Raw genomic sequence first — 21966 nt, 5'->3', positions numbered from 1 at the left:
TCTGGAGAAACTTCTGGAATGCCCGCTTCGCTACCGCTGCTACTGTGTGGTAACCAGAGTCTCCGGAGCATAAGGCCCGAATCCTCAGCTTTGCTTGTTTCAGCGGCCGGGGTGAGGTCGAAGGCGCTCGGCAGAGGATGGCGCTCGGGAGGCTGTATTGGAGGGGCTGGTCAGAAACTCAAAGTTTTCAGACAGATGGACTCAGTGTCGGCTGTGGTCGGCTGCTTCCAAGGCATCTGCAAGTTGACAGTGCCTGGAGGATTATGGCAGGGAGTTTCTCCCTTTTGCCGCCTGCTATCGGGGACTCAGGAGTTGATCGACTTGGGGACTTTGAGATTATTTTTTACCGTGCCCATGGTTTGTTCTTCATCAAATTATGGTATTGCTTTGCACTGCTGTAACTATATGTTATAATTATGTGGTTCTGTCAGTGTTAGTCATTGGTTTGCCCTGTTTTCTGTGGTATCACTCTGGAGAAACATTGTATCATTTCTTAATGCATGTATTGCATTTCTAAGTGACAATAAAAGAGGACTGAGTGTTCTCATAATCTTGATTTTAACTTTCCATGTATTGACTCGGAATCCCAAACTGTAAAAGGACTCGATGGGTTAGAGTCTGTCAAATGTATTCAGGAAGGTTTCCCAATATGAGGGGAAACTTCTTCACTCAGAGAGCCATGAGAGTGTGGAATGATCTGCCAGCACAAGTGGTGCATGCGATTTCAATGTTAAGAGAAGTTTTGATAGGTACAGTACGTGGATAGTAGGAGTATGCAGGGCTAAGGTCCCGGTGCAGGCCGATGGGAGTAGGCAATTTAAATGGTTTTAGCACGGACTAGATGGGCCAAAAGGCCTGTTTCTGTGCTGTACTTCTCTTTGACTATGACCATTTCCCCCTCTTTATTACACTCTCTTACAATATATCTCTCATCTTGCACACCCTATCTCCTTCATATTCTTTTTCTCTCTACCACGAAAACCTGGAAAATCCACTGTTCAAATTCCCAGTTAATGGACTCTGGAAGCAAGATGAGAGAAATAGTAGGTAAAATTGGATGTAGCGGTATTAGCATTGAGTGAAGGTTATGACAGGGGCAGGAGAATGGATTTGGACAAAGTTGACTAGAAGGGGACACTAGCAGGGATGGTGGTAAGAAAGCAAAGGCTGGAGCTTCTGGAAATAGTACAGAAGACATAGGATTAGTTCATCCCAAAGAAGAAGCACCATTCCAATTGGATCATGAGGCAACCATAGCTGACAAGAGAAGCAAAGACAGCATAAAAGCAAATGTGAGGACTTACAGTATAGCAAAATCTAATGGGAAGTTAGAGGACTGGGAAGAATTTAAACAACAACAGAAGGCAAGTAAAATAGCAATAAGGATAGAAAAGATGACATATGAAGGTAAGCTAGCCACTAATATAAAAGCAGATGCCAACGTTTATTTTTCAGATTCAAGATTCAAGATGGCTTCATATCATTTCCAATACAGAAGTGTAAAGGAGAATGAATTGTTACTTTGAACCCTATATGAGGTCATTCTCACCCTCTGCCACCAGGCTCTATAATGAGTCAACGTATAGCTGGGGAAGTGATCTTGTAATCTTTGACTTGTAAATCTTGTACATTTTGTTTTTATTTTTTCTTACTTCTCTTCTAATATTTATATATCTGTGCACTTGTAATACTACTGTGACTCTGTAATTTCTTTTGCGATCAATAAAGTATCTATCTATCTATCTCTCACACAGATACAGACAGACATTGCAGACAATGTACCCTCACTCAGGTATGGCCAAGAATTGCAAACAACATACCTCACACAGAGGGCACATGTCCGAATGCTGTTTCTGGATTTCAGTTCGGCATTCAGCCCTATTGTCCCACACACTTTAGTGAACAAACTCCTATCCTTAGTCTAAATACGCCACTATGCAACTGGCTGTGGGACTTCCAGGATGTGCATCTGCTACCCCAGCCCCATCATCCTCAACATGGGTGCCCCACAGGGCTGTGGGCTGAACTCATTGCTGTACACTCTGCTCTCACATAACAACATGGCCAAATACCCAAGGAATCACGTTGTCAAGTTCGCCAATGGCACAACAGTGTTTACAGCTCATCACCAACAATGATGAGATGGCCTACAGAGAGATGGTGGAAGAGCTCAAGGCCTGGTGCCAGGCGAATAACCTCTTCCTCAATGTCAACAAGACAAAGGTGATGGTTATCAACTTCGGGAGAACTTGTTCCACCCCCACTCAAATATATAAAGAGTAGAACAAAGGCAAGAGTGGACATCAGACAACTGGAAAATTATGCTAGAGAGGTAGCATTGGGAGACAGGTTAATGGCAGACAAACCGAATAAGTATCTTGCATCATTCTTCACTGTGGAAGACACTATCAACATGCCAGAGAATCAGAGTGTAAGGGGGAAGAAGTGAGTGTAGAAGCTATTATAAAGGAGAAGGTGCTTGGGAAGCTGAAAGGTCTGAAAGTAGGTTAAGTCACCTGCACCTTATGGACTACACCCCAGCGATCTGAAAGAGCTAACTGAAGAGATTGTAGGGGCATTAGCAGTGATCTTTCAATAATCACTACATTCTGGAATGGTTCTGGAGGACTGGAAAATTGCAAATGTCATTCCATTCTTTAAGAAGGGAGGGAGGCCAAAAGACAGGGAAATTATAGACTAATTGGCAAGAGTCCATTATGAAGTTTGAGGTTTTGGGTTACTTAGAGACATGCAGTAAATAGGCTGAAGTCAATATGGTTTATTTAATGGGAAATTTTGCCTGAGAAATGTGTTGGAATTCTTTGAGGAAATAGCAGGCCAGATAGACAAATGAGAGTCAGTGTATGTTACTTACTTGGATTTGCAGAGGCTTTTGATGAGATGCCACACATGAGGCTGCTAAACATGTTAAGAGCCCAGAGCATTAGAGGAAAGATACTAGCATGGACAGAAGACTGGCTGACTGGAAGAAGGAAAAATAAAAGGGAATAAAAGGGGCCTCTTCAGTTTGACTGTCAGTGACTAGTGATTTTCCACAGGGATTGGTGCTATGATCATTTTTCACATTATGTGTCAGTGATATGGATGATGAATTGATGGCTTTGTGACCAAGTCTGAGCATGATACAGAGATAAGTAGACAAGTCTCGTTGAGGAAGCAGAGAGTCTGCACAAGTACTGGACAGATTAGGAGAATGGGCAAAGTTTGTAAGTAACAGATGGAATACACAGCGAAGGGAACTGAATGGTCACACACTTTGGTAGAAGGAATAAAGGCATAGACTGTCTTCTAAATAGGGAGGGAATTCAGAAATTTGTGATGCAAAGGGACTTGAGAGTCCTTGTGCATGACTCCCTAAACATTAACTTACAGGTTTGAGTTGGTAGTAAGCAAGGCATTTCAAGGGGACTAGAACATAAAGACACGGATGTAATGCTGAGGTTCAAAAGGGCACTGATAAGACTGCATTTGGAGTACTGCGAGCAATTTTATAATCAATAGACAATAGGTGCAGGAGTGGGCCATTTGGCCCTAAAACCCAGCACCACCATTCACTGGGATCATGGCTGATCATCCACTATCAGTATCCAGTTCCTGCCTTATCCCCATAACCTTTGATTCCGCTATCTTTAAGAGCTCTATCCATCTCTTTTTTGAAAGCATCCAGAGACTTGGCCTCCACAGCCTTCTGGGGCAGAGCATTCCTTATATCCACCACTCTCTAGGTGAAAAAGTTTTTCCTCAACTCCGTTCTAAATGGCCTACCCCTAATTCTTAAACTGTGGTTCTGGAATCACCCATCAGTGGGAACATGTTTCCTGCCTCCAGCGTGTCCAATCCTTTAATAATCTTATATGTTTCAATAAGATCCCCTCTCAGCCTTCTAAATTCCAGAGTATACAAGCCCAGTCGCTCCAATCTTTCGACATATGACAGTCCCGCCATCCTAAGAATTAACCTTGTGAACCTATGCTGCACTCCCTCAATAGCAAGAATGTCCTTCCTCAAATTTGGAGACCAAAACTGCACACAGTACTCCAGGTGTGGTCTCAGCAGGGCCCTGTACAGATGCAGAAGGACCTCTTTGCTCTTATACTCAATTCCCCTTGTTATGAAGGCCAGCATGTCATTAGCTTTCTTCACTGCCTGCTGTAATTTTAGGCCCTTATCTAAGAGAGAATGCACTGGAATTGGAAAGGTCCAGAGAATGTTTATGAGAATGATTCTAGGAATGGAAGAGTTAACATATGAGGAGCATTTGATGGTCTGGGCCTATATTCACTGGAGTTTAGAATACTGGGATGGATCTTATTAAAACCTGTTGAATATTGAAAGGCCTGGATACGTTTCGAAACGTCGACTGTACCTCTTCCTATAGATGCTGCCTGGCCTGCTGCGTTCACCAGCGATTTTTATGTGTGTTGCTAGAGGAGAAATTTTGGTAGCCAGAGGATGGTGAATCTGTGGAATTCATTGCCACAGATGGCTATGGAGGTGAAGGCATTGGGTATTTTTAAGGCAGAGGCTGTTAGTTACTTAATTAGTAAGGATGTCAAAGGTTATGGGAGAAGGCAAGAGAAAAGGATTGAGAGGAAAAAATATATCGACCATGGTTGAATGGCAGAACAGATTTGATGGTCCGAATGGCCTAATTCTGCTCTTATGTCTTATGGTCTTATTATGGTCTTGTCTCTCTCACGTACACTACCTCTTTCTCATGTCATCTCTCTCTCTCTCTCACTAACTCTCTCGTACACACCATCCCTCACACATTTCTCACACAATGTTTCTCACATTCTCTCCACTAGCACTATCTCTCTCCTTCGTACTTTCTCCTCATGTCTCTCATGCAATCTTCCCTCTTTCACGCCGTCCCTCTCTCTATCGCACTGTTCGTTTCCCCTCACACACTCAACTTCTCTCAAACACTACTTCTCTCTTACACAAACTCTCTCTCTCAGGATTTCTCTCTCACACACTATTTCTCTATCTCTCCTTCTCATCCTTCGCACACCCTCTCTCTCACAGTCTCTCACTCCTACACATTGTCCGACTCTCAAACACATTGCTTCCCTGATGCACATGTTTGCACTCTGCATCATTCTCACTGTATCTCACACTATTGTCCCCTCTCACACTCTCTCCCCCTTCCACTATCTCTCTATCTCTCTCACACACTCTTTATCTCTCTCACTCTTTCACTCTCCCTCTCTGTCTCACACTATATCCCTCCCACCTTGTCTCTCTCTCTCTCTCACATTATCGTCCTCTTACTATTGTCTCTCTGACACACGCACTCTCTCACTATTTTATTTCTCTCTTACACGCTCTTGCCCTCTTGCACAATCTCCCCTCGCCTCAGAAGATGATTTTTCTCTTTCACACTACATCTCCACACACCCCCTCACACTCTCTCACACATTTTATATATCTCCATCATACGGTCTCTTTCTTTTGCACACTCTCACACCATCTTGCTCTTTCTCATGCTTCTCTCTATGTTTATGACCCTCTAAATCTCTCTCCCTCTCCCTGCCTCCCTCTCACATGTTATCTCTCTCTGTCTCCCTCTAACGCATTCCCTTTCTCACACAGTCCCTCACAATATCCTTCATTCCCTCACCACACACTGCGATCTCAATCTCTCACTGTTACACACTCTCTCGATCACACACTTTCTCTCACTGTTACACACTCTCTATCACACACTCTTTCTCACTGTTACACACTGTTTCTCAATCACACACTCTCTCTCTCACTGTTACACACTGACTCTTGATCACACACTCACTGTTACACACTATCCCTCAATCACACTATCTCCCTGTTACACACTCTCTCGATCACACACTCTCACTGTTACACACTCTATCACACACTTTCTCTCACTGTTACACACTCCCTCTATTACACACTATTTTTCACTGTTACACACTGTCTCTCGATCACATACTCTCTCTCTGTTACACACTCTCTCTCACTGTTACACACTATCTCACTATCACACACACTCTCTCACTGTTACACACTATTTCTTGATCACACACTCTCACTGCTACACACTCTCTCGATCACACACTCTCACTGTTGCACACTCTCTCTATCACACACTATCTCTCTATCACACACCATCTCTCTCACTGCTACACACTATCTCTCGATCACACACTCTCACTGTTGCACACTCTCTCTATCACACACCTTCTCTCTCACTGCTACATACTATCTCTCGTTCACTTTTACTCTCCCTTCATCATGTAGAAACTCCTTAAGAACAGCAGCAGAGTTGACCTGGCTTTGATTCCCACTGTTGTCTGTAAGGAGTTTCTACGTTCTTCCCGTGACCATTTGAGATTCCTCTGGCTGCTCCAGTTGCCTCCCACACTTCAAAGACGTGTGGGTTGTTAGTTTAATTGTTCACATGGGTGTAATCGAGCACAGCAGACTCAATGGGCTGGAAGGAACTGTTATCGTACCGAATCTCTAAATAAATTTTTAAAAATTGCTCACAATCTCAGTCTCTCTCATCACCATTTCCTCACACTCTCTCTCTCTCTTTCCATAAAAGGATATATGCCTGTCTCACATTATTTCTCTCTAACTCTCTCTCATGATATCTCACTCTCACACTACCTCTCTCTTTCTCACATATCATCCTGATTCAGACATGCATTATCTCCCTATTTCTCTTTCACACATCTCTCTCACCCTATCCCTCATTCTTGCTCTCTCTCTCTCTTTCACACACACTATCTCCTTCTCACACTCACTCATGCAGTCTGTCTCTCTCTTACATCTTTCCTTTTCTCTCACACGCTGTTCCTGGCCCTCACACGCTGTCCCTATCCCCCAGACTCTGTCCCTATCCCTCACATGCTATCACTCTCACTGTATCTCCCTCTCTCTTTCTGCACACATAATCTCTCCCTCTCACATGACCTCTGCCTTTCATTCACACATGCTCTCTCTCTCTCTCTCTCCTCATGCTGTATTCTTCCCTCTTTCCCTCTCACCCTCTCCCCTACACACACTGCGACCCTACCTCACCCTACATATCTTTGTCACATAGTATCTCCTTCACCCTCTCTCACTCTTTCCCATTGACTATCTCACTCTCTCTCTCTCACACAGTTTCTCTTTCATAATATCTCTCTCATAGTATGTCTCTCCTCTTTATCTCACTATTTCTCACACTTTCTCACACACACTATCTCTCCCTGCCTCCCCTCACACATTCTCCCACTCTATCTTAAATCCAGTGGCCTTACAATATCTTTCTCACACACGCTACCCTTTTCTCACCATATGTGTCTCTCACACACACACTATCGCTGTCTCTCTTTCTCCCCATACTATCTCCCTCTGCCATATAGTGTCTCTCCTGCTCTGGAACACCATGTCTCTCCCACATTATTCCCTTCCAACGCACTACCTCTGTCTCCCTTACGATCTCTCTCCCATACTCTCTGTCTCTCTCACTCTATCTCACTCACACACACTATTTAATCATACTCACTCTCATACCCTCTCTCTCCCTCACACACACACTCTCTGTCCCTCTCTCTATCACTCTCTCTCTCACACACATATTGCCCCTCTGTCTCACCACACATTGTCTGTCTCTTTCTCTCTCACTGCCTCTCTCAAACACTCACTCTCACACAAACTAAAATTCCTTCTGCACCATTCCTCACACAGTCTACCTCTCACTATTTCTCTTTTTCACATTTTATCTCACTCTCTCTCTCACACCACCTCAGGCACCGTCTCTCTCAGATTACCTCTTCCACATTACGATGGTAGGTGAAGCCAAATGGGTGGGCAGCGGGGTTGATAAAGTAGGAAGCTGGAAAGTGCTGGGGGAAAAGGCAAGGGGCTGGGATAAAAGGAGTCTGATAGAAAAGCTGAGTGAACCATGGGAGAAAGGGAAGGAGAAGGGGCACCAGGGGGACCTGAGGAGAAGATGTGAGAGGCCAGAGTAGGGAATAGAAGAGAAGGAAGGGGGAGGGGGAAAATGACCAGAAGTTGGAGATGAGGGAGGGGGGTGAATGGACAGGTGTGGCATTTCTCTCGCTTGTGCCAGTGGTCTGTGCCAGGAGGAGATGAGTGGCAAGGGATGAACGGATGGACAAGGGGGATGCAATACATATGGAGAACAGAGAGTGGAGGAGAGGTAAAGGTGAGTTTGCTGATAGGATCCCAATGAAGATGGCAGAAGGTGCAAAAAAATGATGCTTTGGAACCAGAGGGTCATGGGGTGTTAGGTGAGGACAAGGGGAACTCTATTCCTGTTAAGGAGGCGGGAAGATGGGGTGAGTGCAGATGTCTGTTAAATGGAGGAAATGTGGAGGAAAGGAAAGCCTCATCCTGGAAACGAAGAAACTGAGCAAAGGGAAGGAGACAGGGTGGGAAGAGGTATAACCAAGATAGCCATGGGGATCAGTAGGTTTATGAAGATATTGGTAGACAGTTGTCTCCAGAAATGAAGGCAGAGAGACTGAGAACGGGGAGAAATGTGTCAGAAATTGACCAAGTGAATTTAAGTCCTGACGAAGGGTCTGGGCCAGAAACGTCGACTGTACCTCTTCCTATAGATGCTGCCTGGCCTGCTGCGTTCCACCAGCATTTTGTGTGCGTTGCTTGAATTTCCAGCGTCTGCAGATTTCCTCGTGTTTGAATTTGAGAGCTTGGTGGAAGTTGGAGGCAAAGTTGATGAAACTGATGAGCTCAGCAAGGGCGCACAAAGCAGCACCAATGCATCGTCGATGCAGCGCAGGAAGACTTGGGGAACAATATCAGGGAAGGCCTGAGCCATGGACTCCTCCATGTAGCCAACGAAAAGGCAGGTATAGCTGGGGTCCATGTGAGTACCCATGCCTACCCCACAATTTTGGAGAAAGTGGGAGAAGCCAACAGAGAAATTGTTGAGGGTGAGGACCATTTCTGCCAGGTGGAAGGGGGGTAGTGGTGGAGGGAAACTGGTCAGCTCTATTGTCAAGGAAGACATGGAAATTTTTAAGGCCTTCTTAATGGGGGAACAGAAGTGTATAAGGACTGGACATGCATGGCGAAAACGAGGTGGTCAGGGCCAGGGAACTGTAAGTTGTTGAGATCGAGAGCATGTGAAATGTCGCAGATGTAGGTGGAAAGAGACTGAACCCAGGGGTATAGAATGGAGTGGAGGTATGCAGGTTTGAGTTCAATGGGGCAAGAGCAGGCAGAAACAATGGGCCTACCCAGGCAGTCAGGATTGTGGGTTTTGAGTAGAAAGTAGAAACAAACGGCGGGTAAGCGGAAGATGAGGTTGGTGGCAGTGGCTGGGAGTTCTCCAGAGTGCATGAGGTTAGTGATGGTGCAAGAGGCAATGGCCTAAAGGTCTGGAGTGGGATCCTTTTAAAGTACAGGGAGGTGTCCAAGAGTTGCGGCCTGGCCTCAGCACGGTACAGGTCAGTCCGCCACTCGACAACTGCACCCCCTTTGTCTGTGGGTTTGATAGTGAGGTTGGGGTGGGGGCAGTGCATTCAGGGGGGTTGAGATTCAATGAGGAGAGGGGAGTGCTGAAGTTGAGATGGTTGATGTCTCGTCAACAAAGATCCAAAGCAGGCAGAGAACCAGAGTGGGATGTCCAAGATGAGGAGGAGGGCTGGAGATGGGAGAAGAGGGTCATCGGTGTGGTGTGGGGAGTTCTTGCCAATAGTGTGGGCTCGGAGATGGAGGTGATGGAAGAAGAGCTCGGAGTCACAGTGGGAGTGGAACTCACTGAGGTGCAGGCGAAGGGGGACAAAGGTAAAGCTCTCGTTGAGGACAGAGTGTACTGTCACTCTCTCTCACACACTGCCTCCCCCTGTCACCCAATCTCTCTCTCTCTCATGCACACACACACACACACACACACACACACACACACACTGTCTCTATTTCAGACACTAGTATCTCTCATACTAACATCTCTCGTCAGTGTGCTAAATGAAGCAAAAACAACAAGCATTGAAGCCTACGTCATCAAGAACCAACTAAGATAGAACAGTCATGTTGTTCAGATGAAAGACGAACGGCTGCCGAAACAAATTTTCCACTCCCAGCTTAAAGAAGGCAAACGTAAAAGAGGCGGACAACAGAAGAGATTCAAAGATGTCTTAAAAGTCAACATGAAGAAATGTAACATCGACATCAACAATTGGGAAACCAATGCCAAGGACAGGAAACTCTGGCAAGCCATCATCCGAGAAGGAACAGCAACTTTCGAAGCCAACAGATGTGCAGAATTAGAAGAAAAGAGAAGAAAATGGAAGGAGAGGCAGCAACAACCAAAGCCCGATCTGCCATCTGGAACTACCTGTCCTGAATGCGGAAGAACTTTCAAAGCCAAGATTGGACTCATAAGCCACTTGAGAGCCCATAAATAGATCAACAGAATGGAGACCATCATCCTCGACCTCGAGGGATAGCCACAATGACGACGATCTCTCATACACACTATCTCTGTCACACACACATTCTCACACACAAACACACTCTCTCACATTCCATCTCTCAAAGAAATAGGTCATTACACACACACACACACACACACACACACACACACACACACACACACACACACACACACGCAGCATCCTACACCAATATCACTTCCTCCCCACACTTCAGCACTATCCACTGACCCACTGAAACCACCACTTCTCCCACCTTCTCTCCCAGCAGCAAGATCTGAAGGTGGAGAAGATCTGATAAGACGGAGCGGGTTGAGGTTTCCGCATTCACTTACCATGGTACGGAGAGAAGTCCCAGGACACGGGGGTGGGGGAGATACCAGTGTGAGCTGTGCTCTCTCCAGGCAGGGCTGTGATGGATTGGCAGAGGTCTGGAGCTGAGGACCCGACAGAGCTCTAGGCTGCAAAGGAGCCGTCTGCTCCTGGGGTGGGGTTTACCTGCCCAGACCTGCCGACTGATCCTCACCACACCTTCCCCGCTTCTGTCTGCTTTCTTAACTCTCAACACACCGGGAGTCTCTCGTTACTGGGGGAGGGGACGACAGCACAATCAAAATTAAGTTTATTATAATTTTCAAGGGTCAAGAAATTTGTTGTTGTTGAGCAACAGTGCAGTGCAAAGGTATAAAACCACTATAAATTACAACGTAAGTACATAGAGCAAATAAAAGAAATATTGAGGCGGTTCGCGGGTTCATGAGCTGTTCAGAAGTCTGAGAGCAAGAAGCTGTTCCGAAGGGATTTATCAGACTCCTCACTGATGGTGGGTACAAAGAGAAGGCATGTCTCAGACAGTGAAGGTTCTTAATGATGGATGTCTCCTTTTTAAGGCACCATCTTTCGAAGGCGTCCTCGATGGCGGGGAGCTTCGCAGAGGATCTGGCTGAATCTATAGTTCTCTGCAGCGTCTTGTGATCCTGTGCATTCGAGTGTGCACACCAGACAGTGATGTGGACAGTCAGAGTGCTCTCCACAGTTCATCTGTGGGCACTGGCAAGAGTCTTTGGTGGCAAACTGCGCATTTCATTCTGCACTTTATTCACCTTGTAATACCTCAGTGTACTGTTGTAATGAATTAACCTCTATGGACAGTATTCAAAAAAGTTTTTTTTCTCTGTATCTCTGTACATGTGACATATTAAACTAAGTTATCAATTCCCTCAAACTCCTATAGAGGTATCAACATGCATAACAGTTGCTGGTGCGCCTGCTGCGTTCACCAGCAACTTTTGTTCTGTGAGAGGTATCAACATTTTGGACACAGGATGGATCCCCTGAGGTGCTGACACCCAGGAACTTGAAGCTGCTAATCCTTTCCACTGCTGACCCCTGAGTGAGGAATGGCGAGCGTCCCCCCCCCCAACCTCTTTTTCTAAGTTCACAATACATTCTTTAGTCTTGCTGGCATTGAGTACAAAGCTGTTGTACTAAACCAGCTGATCTTTCTCATTCCTCTTCATCGTCACCTGAAATTCTGCCAACAGTTGTGTCATCGGCGAATTTATAGTTGGTGTTCGAGCTGTGCCTAGAAACACAGCCGTGAATGCAGGGAGAATAGAGGCGTGAACGGGAGGGGAAAAAATAATCAGCCATTGTTGTATAGGAAGCCAATGATCAGCTGAATGGTCTAATTCTGCTCCTATGTCTTATGGTCTTCTGGCTAAACAGAACCTTGAGATGCAGCTCTGTTGATTATCAGCGAGGAGTAAATATCATCACTGATACACACTGACAGTGGTCTCCCAATGAGGAACACAAGGATCCAGTTCACAAGGTTGGGGGGGAGGTACAGAGGCTCAGTTTTTGAAACTTGTTGATTAATACTGCGGCTATGATAGTGTTGAACGCCGACCTGTAATCAATAAACAGCGACCTGACGTAGATGTTGCTGGTGTTCAGAAGGTCCAAGGCTCGGTGATGAGGCAGTAAGATTGCTTCTGCCGTAGACCTGTTGTGGTGATAGGCAAATTTCAGCGAGTCCAGGTCCTAGCTTAGGCAGGAGTTAATGCTAGCCGTGATCAATCTCGCAAAGCATGCAATCATGTGAGTGCTACTGGGCGATAGTCGTTGAGGCAGCTCGTCCTGCTCTTCTTGGGCACTGGTATGATGCCCGCTCAAAGCGGAAGCGTCTGGATGCAGTAGTAAGAAATTGAAGATGTCCTTGAACACGCTATTCAGTTGGTTAGCATGGGTTTTCAGTACCCTGCATACATCATCAGGGTCCAACGCTTTGCGAGGAATCGTGCTGTGGAAAGATGTTCCAACATTTGCCTCCGAGACAGAGAAATGAGGCGGGGGGAAGATAAGGTGAGAAAGGGAGGTGAGTGAGAGGGGAGGAGGTGAGGAGAGGATGAGGATGAGGGGGAGAAGAGGGGCAGGGAGATGGGGACAGGGGAAAAACGGTGAGGGGAAGGAGGAGCAGGGTGGAGAGGGAAGGGGTGGTGGAGGGAGAGGGGGTGGAGGAGGAGAGAGGGGGAAGGAAAGAGGGGAAGGGGAGTAGTGGGACAGTGAAAAGGGGATGAGGGAATGTGGGAGCAGTGGAGGGAGAGGTAGGGGATATGAGGTAAGAGGAATGAGGGAGGGGCAGGGGATGAAGTGGGAAAATGTGTGAGTGGGAGGGAGAGGAGGCAGGAGAATAGGATGGGGAAAGAGCGAGAATTAAGGAGGCAAGGTGGGTGGGGGGTGGGGAAGAGAGAGGGGTTAGAGAGTGAGTTGAGAGAGGGAGAAATGAGGGGAGAGAGGGGTGGAGATATGTAAAGATGCACACACATCACACATACAGACAGGAAGATACAGAAACACACACACACACCAAAGGACAAGGTGAAGCATACGGTGAGGCTTCATCCACACTGTCCTTTCACACAGTCTCAAGATCAGAAGCATCAGAGGCATGTCCCAACAGACAGCTGTGTTGAAGTGGCAGATTGAAATTTTAGCCAATTTAAGTCTGTGGAGGCAAGATATTATTCCCTGTTTGTGTACTGTTCCCTCTAATTCCACCCCTCTCACCTTCTTGCCCCTGTGGCCTGCGAGCTTGCTCTCTCCCCTTCCCTCACTTTCCTTATCTGAGAAGCTCACTCTAACCTCTCCTCTCACTCACCTGGGTAGCTCCTGTCCTTTGAGAGCTCCTTTTAACACCCCGCGCCCACCCCATTCCTTGTCTGAGGAACTTCTATAACTCCTTTCTGCCAAGCTCCCTCCTTCTGGATCAAGCAACTCCTTCTCAACTAACCCCTCACTCTACTGTGTCTGAGGATCTCCCCCAAACCCTCCATCACCCTACTATACCTGAGGAACTCCATCCGACTTTCCTTTAATGAAGGCTCTCTCTGGCCTCCTCCTTCTCACTCCTCTCTCTGAGAGGCTCCCTCCATTGCCCCCCCTCAATCTTTCAGACAAATTCCTTCCATCCCCTCCCTCAGTCTGCTATGTCTAGACCCCATTGACCTGAACTTCCCAGACGATTCCCGATCAAAGAAAGATGTCACCAAGGCTGATGGGACATTTTTCACGTTGCTTTTGTCGATGTTTGCCCCCTCACTGCCCGCGGGAGTAGTACCCAGGAGATGGGAGGGCGGCAGATGTTATTCCTTTGTTTTGGTACATAAGTAGGAGTAACCCTGGGAATTATAGACCATTGACTCTTACATTGGTGGTGGACAAATTATTGGGGAAGATCCTTAGAGATGAAACTTAAAAGCATTTGGAGAGGCAGGGTCTGATTCGGAATAGTCAGCATGGCTTTGTGGGAGGCAGCTCACGCCCCAGGTGCCATATTGATTACTTAGAGAGAGTGGCAAATCAAGTTGATCGAGTGGATGTGGTATACTGTTTATGGACTTTATAAAGCATGTGGTGAAGTTTTCCAAAGTAGGCTCATTCCAGAAGATCAGGACAAATGGGGTCCAGGGAAGCTTGTCTGCCTAGATGCAGAATTGGTTGGCCACAGGTAGTTGTAGATGGAGAGTCAGTGGCCTGTGGTTTTCTTCAGGAATCTTTTCTGGGACCTCGGTTCATTGTGACTTTTATAAATTACTTGGATGTGGAAATGGAAAGGTTGGCTAGTAAATTTGTAGGCGGCACCAAGTTTGAAGGAGTTGTGGATAGGGCAGATGGCTTTCAACAGGACATTGATCAGATGCAGAAGAGGGCTGAGGAGCACAGCTATGTGGAGGAAGGGATAGATTGATCTAAGGGGACGTTAAACGGTGGGCACACAATCCTGGGTAGAGGGGCCTGTACTGTGCTATACTCATTTGTTCTATATTCCAATCCGTGTGGACTCGAGCATCCTCCCCGAGCGCCAAGGTCCCTCGGTCAGTCTCGTTCCTCGAGCGGAATCTGTCAGAAATCCCGAAAAATCTCCCACCCCCTCCACCTCCCCCGCCCTCCTCCCGGCAATAGTCCAGGAACTCCTCCCACCACATCCGACCCCAAACTTCCTCCAGCTGGCTCCCCCCTCGCACCTGATCTGTCTGCAATCAAATTCGGACTGGGTGACGGGCGTTGCGAGGGGGTTTGGGAGGGAGTTGGTCACGTGGTACGAACATTTGCGTCTCTTGGCTGCATTACACAGACCCTTCCGTCTAACTTGTCCACGCTGAGCAAGCTAAACTAGTCCTATTTACCGTACTCAGGCCATATCCCGCTAAAACAAGGGTTCCCAGCCTGGGGTGTACGGACCCCTCGGTTAATGGCAGGGGTCCACGGCATAAAGGAGTTTGGAAACCCCTGCTCTAAACCTTTCCTATGGGTGTATTCATAGCCGTCTCTACCACCTCCTCTGCAGCTCGTTCCACACACCTCTAGTGTGCTCTAGTTTTGAACTCTCCGACCCTGGGGAAAAGACGGTGACCGCCCTCTTAAGCCTTATGGTTTTATAAAACTCTATAAGATAACCATGCAGCCTCCTTCACTCCAGGGAAGACGGGCCCGGCCTATCCAGTCTCTCCCCGTAACGCAAGACCTCCACCCTCCTGGCAGTCTTTTTTTCTTTCTCTCTCTCTCTCTCTCTCTCTCTCTCTCTCTCTCTCTCTCTCTCTGTCACATGATCTATATCTTTCGGTGTCCTCTCTCTTTTCCTTCTCTCACATTCGCTCTATCATCTGTCCCTCAGCCGCTCCCTTGTCTACCTCTCGTTTTCCCACATTGTCTCGTTTATTTTCTGACGTAATTCTTCCTTACTTTTCCTTCTTCCTTTCCCTTATTCTGTCAATCTATTCATGTTTGTCTTTCTCTAGTTGTCTTGTTTACTCTCTCTCTTTAATCTCCCCCTCCAAACATTTCTCCTAATTTCTGCTTTCTGTCTCCGTCTTTCCCAATCGCTCCCTCTCTCTCTCTCTCGTTTTTTCCATTCTTTTCTAGTTTCAGACCAGAACTGCGCTCGATAAATGGGGTCCTGTTAATGCCTTGTACAGCTGTAATGTAATATCACAGCTGAGCGTCTTGTCCCATGTAGGCGAGCGCGCCAAACGCCTTCTCCACCACCCCTGGTGAAGAGCGAAGGGAACTTTGCCACCTATTGTTGACACATTTCCAGCGCTTCTCCCCTCGGTGACCAGTTGCCCTTAGCAACTCGAGGCCAGCTCCAGGAAGTCCGGCGATAATTAGATCCCACCCAGTGTCGGTTCCATCAAATATTAAATCCCTCTCATTAGCCGGATTAGAGCGAGGTCGGGGGCATCCTCTCGACGGTGAGAACAGCGTCGCTCGTGATCTCGAAGGTGGGTGGTAGATTCGGAGAGGGGAGCCACGGTGGAGAGGACGAGAACGGAGCGGAGGAGCTGAAGGAGAGTGGAAGGTGAGGGGTTGGGGTGGGAAGAAACGGGGTGGAATTCGGGTCTGAGGCGCTCCTGGTTGGGCGGGAAAAGGAGAAAGGGCAGGGGAGACCAAACCCATTCGAAACCGAGAGACGTCCGTATTCCGGATTGTCCCACAATCCGCACTGATTTAGGAAGGTCTGAGAAATTGGGGGGTAATGAGGGGAGAGTGAGAATGGGCTAAGGTGATTGCCAAGTGCACGAGGGGGCTACAGGGAGCACCCCGAGACTGGAGAGTGAAGTGTGGGTAGAGGGATCCGGGAGAGTGTGGGAGGGCACTCCCCAGATACTGAAGGAAGAATTTAGAGAGTTCCCCTAGATATTGGAGAATGAGGGGGTCATTAGAGGGAGCTTCACAAGTAGAGAGTGGGGGAGGGGTTGAGAGGGAGCTCCCCTGGGACAGGAGAGGGTAAGAGGGAGCTGCACAGAAACGTCGACTGCACCTCTTCCTACAGATGCTGCCTGGCCTGCTGCGTTCACCAGCAACTTTGATGTGTGTTGCTTGAATTTCCAGCATCTGCAGAATTCCTGCTGTTAGGTGCAGAAGTTGTTGGAGTGTGCTTCCCAGATACAGGACAGTGAGGGAGGTGTTAAAGGGAGCTCCCAGGCACAGGAGGAGAAGGAAGGGTTAGAAAGGGCTTCATGATGTCGGAGGGTGAATGAAGGTGTTGGAGAGAGGTTGCCAGATAAAGGAGTGGGGAGGGAGTGGTAAGGACTGTTAGCATTCATTTTGAGGAGACTAGAATGTAAGAGTAAAGATGTGATGCTGAGGCTATATAAGGCATTGGTCAGTCCGCAGTTGGAGTTGTGTGTGTCCAAGAAAAGATGTGCTGGCTTTGGAGAGGGTTCAGAGGAGGTTCATAAGAATGACTCTGGGAATGAAAGGGTTAACACGTGAGGCCGGTTTGATGGCTCCAGGCCTGTGCTTGCTGGAGTTTACAAGAATGAGGGGGATCTCATTGAAACCTATTGAATATTGAAAGGTTCAGAGAGTGGATGTGGAGAGGATGGTTCCTATAGTGGGTAAGTCTAGGACCGGAGGGCACAGCTTCAGAATATCGGGATGTCCATTTAGAACGGGATGATAAAAAAATACTTAGCTGGTGAATTCATCGCCACGGGTGGCTGTGGAGGTGAAGTCACTGAGTATATTTAAAGCAGAGGTTGATTGGTTCTTGATTAGTTAGGGCATCAAAGGTTATGGGGAGAACATAGCAGAATGGGGTTGCAAGGGACAATAAATTAGTCATGATGGAATAAGGGAGCAGACTCCATGGGCTAAGTGGCCTAATTCTGCTCCTACGTCTTATCAACTTCGGGTTAGAAGCTGCTCTCGAGGTACAGTAGGAATAGGGAGCTCCCCAGATACGGAGGGAGGGGAGTAGTTAGAGGGATCTCCCCAGACACAGGGAGAACAATCAATGCTCTGGCACTCAGAGCCCTGCAGACTGATGCTGGGCCATCCTGGACTGGGTCTATGAGGCCCCACGGGAGGCCGGCAGCACAGGCTGTGAAGAGCAGGAAATCCTCCGCCCTCACTGTGCTGGGCTCCTCCCTGTCACTGGAGGGATGTTTGCAGGGGTGTGAGGGAGGTAGCATGACCTCTCCTTATGGGAGACACCCGTCTCGGGGTCAGGGGTCACCCTGCAGCTTGACAGGAAGTAGCTAAACACAGCCCACCCTCCTAGGCAAGTTTCCAGACTCGGGCTCTGGCCTACCAAGCTTCATCCTGAAACAGACAATCCAGGGAAGGAATTAAGAGGAGAGGGAAGGCGTGGGTAGAGTAAGTAGGAGGTAGGAATTCCTCTCTCACCACCCCAACCCCACTCTCGTTTCATTGGAAGAGGTGCTGCTGATAAGTGCACAGGAAGATCCCATGTGTAGTACCACCTGTTGCTTTTGTCCGAAAGATTTGCAAGGGGTGCTGGGGGAGATGTGAAGCAGCCACAGGCAAAGTAAGGAACAGCACAGGAATAGGCTGCTCGGTTTCTACTCTGTCCCTCCCAACCATAACCCTTCCCCGTTCTATCGGACCGGGAATGACCCTCTACCCCAGACCCACCCTTCTGCACCAACCCCATCTCCCTCCCTCCCCTTCACATCCAAAACTCACCGACCCACCTCCTTCTGAGGGAGAATGAATTCCAAAGACTCACCTCTCTCCAGGGAATTGGGGGATGGATGCAGAAGGAATCGCTCCCATCTCTGTCTTGAACAGCCAACCACCTTATTCTGAGATGGTGACCCTCTCTTCCCCACCCCGAGTCAGGGGGTAACCTATGACCTCACACCCACCCTGTCATGAGTGAGTTTTCAATGAGATCCCCTCTTGTTCTTCCAAACCCCAGAGAATACAGGTCCAGCCAGATTAATCTCTCCTGATGGGAAAATACCCCCACTCCCACCCCATCCCAGGAAATGATCTGGTGAAACTTCTCCGTCTGTCACATATCTCCCCTTTCTTAGTCCGGGAGACCAGAGCTGTACACAATATCCCAGTTACAAACCATTTGGCTATCCTCATGTAACTAGCAACAGGCTTGACTTGGGGTCAATCCAGAGATGGTAGCGGGAGTAGAAGAGGTTCACTGGGATGCTGCCTGGCTGGAGAGCACGTGGCATGAGGTGTGGTCGGACAAACTTCGGTTTCTTCTCTGGAGTATCAGAGGGTGTGGGGTGACCTGTCAGAGGTTTATAACTTTATGAGAGGCAGTCATTTTGCCCAGGGTGTGAACATCAAACCTAGAGGGCATGGGTGAGAGGAGAAAGCTTAAAGGAGATGTGTGGGGCAACTTTCTTTTTATACAGAGAGAGGTGGACACATGGAACAGGCTGCCAGGGGAGAAGATGGAAGCAGACACATTAGAGGTGATTAGGGGGCATTTAAATGGGCACACAGATGGACAGAGAGAGTGAGGGGATGGAGGTCAAAAGAGCATTGCAATCGGCACTGACAGGGCGGCCCACGGGGCCCTGTTCCAGTCTGTCCCGTTCCATGATCTGTGGTGTGCGGTGCTGGGAGCTCAGCAGAGCCAACGAGATTCCTGTTGTACTCAGAAGCTGGTGAGGACTTGGATGCTACTATCTGGCGTGGGGGGTTTGTTGGTGGTGGTGAATGGAGATCGATCGATTGTGGTGAGGAAGCAGATGTGAGGGAAAGAGAAGGGGTGAAGTCATGGGCTCCATCCACTAAGGAGGGGTTAGGCACTTTTGTAGAAAGTCTTGTCTTTGAAGCAGGCACAGCAGAGGTGAAGGGGACCGAGAAACATGGAAGAGACGTTCAAATAATTAAGGCACATGGATCTTGGCAGATTGGATTCAGAACTAGCTTGCCTATGCAGGATGGTCAGTGCTGGTGGTGGAGTGTTACTCTGGCTGGAAGGGGGTTATTCTTTAACTTACTCTAGTTTTTGACTGTACCTCTTCCTAGAGATGCTGCCTGGCCTGCTGTGTTCACCAGCAATTTTGATGTGTGTTGCTCTAGTTTTTGATAGCTTGGGCCTCTCCTGATGGAACATAGAACATAACAGCACATTACAAGCCCTTCGGGCCACAACGTTCTGCCAACCTTTAAAGCCACTTCAAGATCAATCTAACCCTTCCCTCCTACAATGTGTTGCCGTTGGAGAAGGTCCAGGGGAGGCTCATGAGAATGATCCCAGGAATGAGAGGGTTAAAATACAAGGAGCTTTTGATGGCTCTGGGCCTGAGCTTGTTGGAGTTTAGAAGAATGAGGGGGGATCTCATTAAAACATACCGAATTGAAAAGCCTAAATAGAGTGGACAATAAGAAACTGTTTCCATTAGTGGGAGAGTCCAGGTCAAGAGAGCACAGCCTCAGAATAGAAGGATGTCCATTTAGAACAGAGTTGAGATGGAATTTCTTTAGCCAGAGGCTGGTAATCTGTGGTGTTCATTACAGATGGCTGTGCAGGCTATCATTGGGTATATTTAAAGCAGAGGTTGATAGGTTCTTGATTAGAAAGGTTACAAGGAGAATGGGGTGGAGAGGGAAAATAAGTCAGCCATGATCGAATGGTGGAGCAGTTAGAACATCTGTAGAAATTTGCAAGAGTCTTTGGAGGGCTGATTAGCAAATTTGAAGATGACTTAAAGATTGGTGGAGTTCTGTTACAGTGAGGGAAATTGTCAAAGGATTCAGCAGTATTCATACCAGCTGCAAATGTGGGTGGGAAAGTGGTACTTATCAATTGTTTGGTGACAATAAAGTATATTAGAACGTACAATCATCACAGCGATATTTGATTCTGCGCTTCCCACTCCCTGGATTACAAATATTAAATATTAAAAATAGTAAAAATTAGTAAATATTAAAAATTTAAATTATAAATCATAAATAGAAAATAGGAAAATGGAAAGTAAGGTAGTGCAAAAAAACCGAGAGGCAGGTCCGGATATTTGGAGGGTACGGCCCAGATCCGGGTCAGGTTCCGTTCAGCAGTCTTATCACAGTTGGAAAGAAGCTGTTTCCAAATCTGGCCGTACGAGTCTTCAAGCTCCTGAGCCTTCTCCCGGAGGGAAGAGGGACAAAAAGTCTGTTGACTGGGTGGGTCGTGTCCTTGATTATCCTGGCAGCGCTGCTCCAACAGCATGCGGTGTAAAGTGAGTCCACGGACGGAAGATTGGTTTGTGTGATGTGCTGCGCCGTGTTCACGATCTTCTGCAGCTTCTTTCGGACTTGGACAGGACAACTTCCATACCAGGTTGTGATGCACCCTAGAAGAATGCTTTCTACGGTGCATCTGTAAAAATTAGTGAGGGTTTTAGGGGACAGGCCAAATTTCTTTAGTTTTCTCAGGAAGTAAAGGCACTGGTGGGTCTTCTTGGCAGTGAACTCTGCTTGGTTGGACCAAGTCAGGTCATTTGTGATATTGACCCCGAGGAACTTAAAGCTTTTGACCTGTTTCCACTTGCGCACCACCGATGTAAATTCGGTTGTGTGGTCCGCTACTCCTTCTGAAGTCAACAACCAATTCCTTCGTCTTGCTGACGTAGAATCAGAGAGGACAGGAAAATTTTTAATTGGGGAAAGGCAAATTATGAGGCTATAAGGATAGAACTTGCGGGTGTGAATTGGGATGATGTTTTTGCAGGGAAATGTACTATGGACATGTGGTCGATGTTTAGAGATCTCTTGCGGGATGTTAGGGATAAATTTGTCCCGGTGAGGAAGATAAAGAATGGTAGGGTGAAGGAACCATGGGTGACAAGTGAGGTGGAAAATCTAGTCAGGTGGAAGAAGGCAGCATACATGAGGTTTAGGAAGCAAGGATCAGATGGGTCTATTGAGGAATATAGGGAAGCAAGAAAGGAGCTTAAGGGGCTGAGAAGAGCAAGAAGGGGGCATAGAAGGCCTTGGCAAGTAGGGTAAAGGAAAACCCCAAGGCATTCTTCAATTATGTGAAGAAAAAAAGGATGACAGGAGTGAAGGTAGGGCCAATTAGAGATAAAGGTGGGAAGTTGTGCCTGGAGGCTGTGGAAGTGAGCGAGATCCTCCATGAATACTTCTCTTCAGTATTCGCCAATGAGAGCGAACTTGATGATGGTGAGGACAATATGAGTGAGGTTGAAGTTCTGGAGCATGTTGATATTAAGGGAGAGGAGATGTT

The 21966-nt window shown here is 47.4% G+C and overlaps 1 protein-coding gene across 2 annotated transcripts in view; it reads left to right on the top strand.

Annotated features, from left to right (window-relative positions):
* Positions 1-15616: 15616 nt before the first annotated feature.
* The window catches only part of LOC140203927 (adenylate cyclase type 4-like), a 52068-nt gene continuing 45718 nt past the window's right edge, over positions 15617-21966 (top strand). For both annotated transcript variants that reach the window (XM_072270089.1, XM_072270090.1), the window contains exon 1: positions 15617-16317. The gene's annotated coding sequence lies outside the window, so the exon portion shown is untranslated. The remainder of the gene's footprint in view (positions 16318-21966) is intronic.

Source organism: Mobula birostris, chromosome 10, assembly GCF_030028105.1.
Source record: "Mobula birostris isolate sMobBir1 chromosome 10, sMobBir1.hap1, whole genome shotgun sequence".
Lineage (NCBI taxonomy): Eukaryota > Metazoa > Chordata > Chondrichthyes > Myliobatiformes > Myliobatidae > Mobula > Mobula birostris.
This window is presented reverse-complemented; position numbering and strand designations above follow the sequence as displayed.